Source organism: Megascapheus bottae, chromosome 30, assembly GCF_031878675.1.
Source record: "Megascapheus bottae isolate mThoBot1 chromosome 30, mThoBot2.hap1, whole genome shotgun sequence".
Lineage (NCBI taxonomy): Eukaryota > Metazoa > Chordata > Mammalia > Rodentia > Geomyidae > Megascapheus > Megascapheus bottae.
Window position 1 is genome coordinate 4039357 of NC_143538.1, and position 5416 is coordinate 4044772.

Genomic DNA, 5416 nt, shown 5'->3' on the forward strand with positions numbered 1-5416 from the left:
TATGTGTGAGGGTGTATGTGTGTGTGAAAGAGAGAATGGGGGTAAAATGATCAAATCCTTACCTTTCATAAAAGGAAATTTGAAAGCGTGGTGTCAGAGGCTCATTCCTAATCTGCGAGACAAATCTTATCTCCCATAAACCACCAAAAGAGCTAGAAGTGGCCCTGTGGCTTAAGCCCACTAGTGTTGAGCAAAAGCAGCTCAGGGACAGTGCCCTGGCCCAGATTTCAAGTCCAAGGACTGGCACACAAAAAAGTTGAAAGAGGAGGCATGGCTCAAGTGGTAAAGAACTAGCCTTCAGCAAAGCAAAAGCTCAGAGACAGCCTCCAGGTCCTGAGTTCAAGCCCCAGGGCTCACACACACACACACACACACACACACACACACACACACACACACACACACACACACATTTCAGATTACATCTAGACATTTTTTAGCTTAAGAGCCAGAAGTATAACCACCCGACTTAGAAATATGAAGTTAAGTCTGAGAAATAAATAGCTAAAGAACAGAAATTGATCACCTCATGCTTTTGAGAGATCGGGGCTAAAGAAGGCAGGGACAGTGGAGATTTCCACCAAAAAAAAAACCCCTTGTAAGACCATTTGACAGTTTAAATTATAACTCTGTAAGACCTTGTTTAAAATGCAAATTAAAATTTGAAAAATTAATTACAATGGGATCTGGAGTCTGGAAAATGTGGGGCTCAAGCCTGCCTCTACTTCAGGGTGATTTAGGTAAGCGACCCTGTTTCCTCATCTGTCACATGAAAAGAGACCTGAATTTCTCAGAGCGCTGTAACAGTGAACCAGGTTTTCACCTGGGCCCAAGGCAGGGGTGGGGTAGGAGAGGGGGGCATTCAATGTTTTGTGCCACTGGTCAAAAAGCTGAGCTTTGACCACTGATAGGGATTGTCAGGGTTGGGTGATCTTTGGTGACAGTATTTAAAATGTCACATCCCCCGGGGTTCTACAGCTTTCCCAGGCTCCTCCTGAGACAGATTTTTTCACATCAGAAATGCCAGCGTATCTGGATGATTTGCAAAGCAGCCACCAGCTAAATTTGCTACCTCCCAAAATACTTTCGCCTCTGCTATCTCAAGGACAGGCCCAGCCTCAAGCCTATTCGTGAAGGCAGCCAAGACTGAATTCCACTGTGGCCCCTAGGCCCTCCTCCCCTAGCCCACCCTCCGGGGGAGACTGAGCCTCACCCCTGCATTTGAACCAGGAGGAAAGTATTAGCTAAAGAAAAAATGTTGAAGTGGTGAATTTGTCCAGGAAGGAGATTTTGAAGGGGAGTATTTTGGGAGGTGATGGAAGCTTCATTCTTCTAAAATTATACCATGCACACACGAAGAGAGTGGGTTATGTATTTCCACACGGAGGCGGCCACCTGACATCCCATCCAGGCCTCTGACTGCGCCTGGCACATGAACCCACCTTGCCTGGTGTGCCCACAGGGGTAGGGAGCCCAGTGTGACCTTACACACGCATTTCCACCGCCTTCTGGGCCTTCCCACCTCAAGTGAGGTCTAGAGCACTCCGCCTTGCAGGCTCTGGTGATGCTGAGTGGTGTTTTGGTGGTCAACTTGTGGGATTAGCACTGGGGAGCCCCTGGTCCTGTAACCAGAGCTCTGCAGTGGTAACCGCTGGTTGCCAGTGTTCTCCAGCTAGCACCGGGCAGCTGTGGTCACACACATTCCCACACACACAGCAGGCAGCTGTTGTCACACACATTCTGATATACACACACACACACACACACCAGTTAGTTGGTGACACATCCATTCCCCCCACATGATGATGATGATGATGATGATGATGAAGATTATGATAATTTAGTTGAAGTCAGTTTTGTATTGAAACCAACAAACACCAAAGGTAAAGATCTTGAGGATAACAGAGAAGACAAGTCGTTCTTTTAGAATAGCAATCCAAACTTTCAGCAGTAACTGCAAGTGAAAAGATGGAGTAACAGTTTTCACTAAGTGAGAGGACCCCCAAACTGCCCTAAAGGGATTCCAATAAAGGAGAAATCAAGGCAGTCCACCGACAGCTGAGTCTCCCATTCGTAGACCCTTTTTGAAAGAGTAAGAGGGCCCCTGGTGGCTCACGCCTGTAATCCTAGTTGCTCGGGAGGCTGAGATCTGAGGATCATAGTTCAAAGCCATCTGGGGCAAGAAAGTCTGTGAGACATTTATCTCCAATTGACCACTAGAAAACTGGAAGTGGAGCTGTGGCTCAAAGTGGTAGAGAGTTAGCCATGAGCATAAGGGCTTAGGAACAATGCCCAGGCCTTGAGTTCAAGTTCCCTAACCAAAAAAAAAAAAAAAAAAAAAAAAAAAAAAAAAAAAAAACCACCAAAAAACCCAACAAAACAAAACAAAGCAAAACGAGCCACTGAAGGATTGTATTAGGACCAAGCTAAGCCAAGGAAAATGCAAGATGTGAATCTATTTGAGCATTTCCTGCAAGAAACTATGGTAATATTAAATAATAATTATGGGATAGAGAACAAGCATGCAAGTTGGGAAAAAGCCAATTATAGTTAAAGTAATTTGGGCTAGAAGCATGGCTCAGCAGTTAAGTCTCTGCCTAGCAAGTGTGTAGGCCCTGAGTTCAAACCCCAGTAATGTAACATAAGCAAACAAAAAAAAATGTCTGATGTATCTATCTAGGGTCTTTTATTCCCTCCTTGGCAATACTGAGGTTCTGAAAAAAATTTCCCTTTGAGAGTCTATGGGCTTGTGGAGATGGAAGGGCTTTTGGCTTTTGTTTTTTCATGTGTGAGAGGCCTGAGTGGGCAGGGTGTGTATGTGTGTGTGTGTGTGTGTGTGTGTGTGTGTGTGAGAGAGAGAGAGAGAGAGAGAGAGAGAGAGAGAGAGAGAGAGAGAGAGAGAGAGAGAGAGATCACTAGCTCATGTGTGGGTCTGTGTTTCTACTCTAGCACCCATGGCCCCTAGATACAACCTTGCCTGCTAATGTATGAGATAATTTACATGCACATTTGTTTATCCCCCTCCCTCCTTCCTCTTCTTGATGCTCCTCCCTTTTCCTCTCCCTCATTTCTCAGTTATGGGGAGGGTAGGGGAGAATGATTCTCAACAAGAGGGAGGAGCTGAAAAACGAATCGCAGGGGAACAGCCTTCACCAAGCTTGAACGGCTAACATAAAACATGTTCATTCAATAATAATAATAAAAAAAAACAAGAAGAAGAAATTGAGAAATAAGACAGTGCCAACCTGGAGTTCTGAGTTGCGTAGGGTTTATGCAGACAGTCAATTTGCAATGTGAGCGAGAAGCACAGGAGAGAGGAGCTTAGGAGAACGCCCCCCACCCCTGGAGTGGGAGAAGGATTCCCACTCCAGATGGAAACCTGTGCTCAGAAGTCTCTGGAATAGGGAAGGGGAAGTGTAGTATGAGAGAAGAATCCTGTGTGGGGTGCCATGGCCCATCACATGGGGCAGGGCTGACCTACTCTGAGAGGCAGCCATGGTGATTTTTGTGTCCTGGAGTCCTGCTCTATTCCCTTGGTTCACTGGTCAGCTCTAGGCAGAGGATAAGGACCAGCAGGCCATTGAGGTTGGCAGCACCAGGCTGGGAAAGAGAAGCAGACATCCCGCCCTCCTCAGAGCTCGAGTTCTAGGCCCTGACACAGAGGGACTGCTGTAGCTGGTCTCTCTAATCTGTACAATCGCACTTGGGTCAACTCCCAAGACTCAGGCGATTGAATCTCAGAGACCTCAGGTCCTACCACAATGGCAGGATTTTGATGGCAAGCAATAGAAATGATCATCTGACTCCTGCAGGGAGGGCACCAGAGCCGGAGCAAGGCTGCCATCTGCCACGCCCAGCTCAAGATCTCAGGGAAGATTCTGATTGGCTCAGCCTGAGGTCAGGTGTCTCACAGGCCTAAAATGTCACCAGAGGACCCAAGACCCTTGTGGCCAGAGGGGTGGACTTGTTTGTAAGATAAAAACCATCTTCCAGTAATTTGCCAAAATTATGGACACAAAGGAAAAGAGGAGAGGTACCAGGTACATGCTCTCTAGGCCCTTCAGGAAGCATGGAGTTGGTTCCTTTGGCCATGTGCACGAGAATCTACAAGAAGGGTGATATTGTAGACATCAAGGGAATGGGTACTGCTCAAAAAGGAATGCCCCATAAATGTTATCATGGCAAAACTGGAAGGGTCTACAATGTTACCCAGCATGCTGTTGTGAACAAGCAAGTTAAGGGCAAGATCCTTGCCAAGAGAATTAATGTGTATATTGAGCATATGAAGCCCTCTAAGAACCGAGGTAGCTTCCTGAAACAGGTGAAGGAAAATGACCAGGAAAAGAAGGAAGCCAAAGAGAAAGGAACCTGGGTTCAACTGAAGCGCCAGCCTGCCCCACTCAGAGAAGCACACTTTGTGAGAACCAAAGGGAAGAAGCTTGAGCTATTGGAGCCCGTTCCCTATGAATTCAAGGCCTAAGAGATGCAAAAATAAAAAAAATAATAATAAAGACCTCTGGACTATTAAAAAAAAAAAAGGCTCAGGGAGAAGGAACTCCAGAGCCAGTGATAGCACAAGTGATAGGGTTAAGAAAGCCCCTTACAGCAAGGCTGGACACAGCCCCAGGCCTCTCTCACTCTCAGCTCCCATGACTGTGGCCGCCCTTGGAGAAAGCCTCTTTCTTACCCTGTGCCACTCTTGAGTCTGTTTACTAATTGCCTCGGTGGAGGCTGTGGCCCTAATGCATTAGGGTAACTCGATTGTAAGATTTTAATGACACAGCATTGAGACCCCAGGAGGCCTGAATCCTGCAGTCGATCAATTCACACACCTTTCACTCAGGCCCAAGTGACTGGAAATCATTTGCTTCCCCGAGCTCTTAAAGGTCGGGAGTTGAGTGCTCGTAGAAAATCTCTATCACAGGAAACCGCCTGCATTTAGCAGACTGTCAATCAGGAACCCCTCTACCCCCCACAGGAGACCCGGAAAGGGAGTATGGGAAAATAAGGGCGTGTGTGTGTGTGTGTGTGTGTGTGTGTGTGTGTGGTGGGGGCAGACAGGCAGAGACAGAGTGAGACAGACACAGGTGGTAGGGCTCCAGTTAAACCTGAGGTTGTTAGAAATGACTCGTCTTCTCCCCAAATTTTCTAGCCCTTCACACTGGAAGGGAAGAGAGAAGAGTTGGGGTCACCTCCTCGGACTGCCCCAACACCCCATAATTCTCTAAAAAAAAAAGACAACTCTCTCTCTCTCCTTCTAATCCACTCTTCTCTCTTTCCACCTCCCAAGCCCAGAGCAGGTGTCTAGAATGCAAATGAAAGCCCAGCATGCTCCCCCCCCTCCCGCTTCCCCACCCCACACTTGGCTCCGTGTCCCTGCTGACCGGCCACCGGCTTAAAGACATGCAAATGGAAG

At 47.2% G+C, this 5416-nt stretch overlaps 1 pseudogene; it reads left to right on the plus strand.

Moving 5' to 3' along the window:
• Positions 1–4008: 4008 nt before the first annotated feature.
• LOC150044152 (large ribosomal subunit protein eL21 pseudogene) lies at positions 4009–4480 on the plus strand (annotated as a pseudogene).
• Positions 4481–5416: the final 936 nt, after the last annotated feature.